General features: G+C 73.0%; 1 protein-coding gene across 3 annotated transcripts in view; it reads left to right on the top strand.

Annotated features, from left to right (window-relative positions):
- Positions 1-531: 531 nt before the first annotated feature.
- Positions 532-785, top strand: part of CCDC15 (coiled-coil domain containing 15) — a 32,966-nt gene continuing 32,712 nt past the window's right edge. The window contains exon 1 of one of the 3 annotated variants that reach the window (XM_026657996.2): positions 532-607. The gene's annotated coding sequence lies outside the window, so the exon portion shown is untranslated. The other 2 variants (XM_026657995.2, XM_026657997.2) reach the window with 2 other exon arrangements.

Below are 785 nucleotides of genomic sequence, written 5' to 3'. Positions count from 1 at the left end.
CACTCCAAACCCCTCGGCCCCACCCTCCAGCCCAGAGCCTGCACCCCCTCCCCCAGTGAGTGAGAGCAAGCGAGGGAGGGGGAATGGAGTGAGCGAGGCAGGGCCCAGGGGAAGGGGCGGGGCGGGGCTAAGGTGTTTGGGTTTGTAGGCTGACCGGTGGCACCCCCGAGGCCCGGCTGCTGCAGCAGCCTCTGCCCTGACATGGTTCCCACCAGATCCGGGGTTACAGTTTGGCTCCACGGGCGCCCAGCGCCCCCACTGTACAGTGTGGCAGCGCCCGGGCCGCCCGCAGCACCAGCCCCGCGGGTCCCTCATGTCCCCGGCCACCCCTCGGCCGGGCTCCCGCAGGCCTGGCCCCTGCCCCGCACGGGACTCGCCTGCTCCTGCTCTCCCGCCAGGCGTCCCCCGGCCCCGCCTATCGCCCGCGCACTGCGCCGCCCGGGATCGCGCCCGAGGCCGCCCTGCGGCTCACACGGCGCCTGCGCAGCGGCCGCCAACAGCCCCGCCCCGCCCTGCTGGGGGCGTGTCCAGCAGTGAACGTGGCGGAAGGGGCGTGTCCTGGGGTGGGACGAGCGCGCTGGGCGGAAGCGGCGCCTGGATTCAAAGTGTCGGTTGGCGGAAGTTGCTTCCGAGTTCGGGCAGTGTTGGCGTGAGAGCGGGGCGGGTGGGGTGTCTGAGTTGCCATGGCGATGGGTGTTAGTGGGGCGCCTGGCTGCGGGGTAGCGGTGGGTTTCGGCGGCGCGGGGCTGGTTTATGGGGGTGGGTTAGGGGTGTCTGGGGGGGGG

The sequence above is a fragment of the Terrapene carolina genome, unplaced genomic scaffold, assembly GCF_002925995.2.
Source record: "Terrapene carolina triunguis isolate 2854851 unplaced genomic scaffold, T_m_triunguis-2.0 Scaffold374, whole genome shotgun sequence".
NCBI lineage: Eukaryota > Metazoa > Chordata > Testudines > Emydidae > Terrapene > Terrapene triunguis.
Note: the sequence above shows the minus strand (reverse complement) of the source record. Positions and strands in the feature narration are given on the sequence as shown.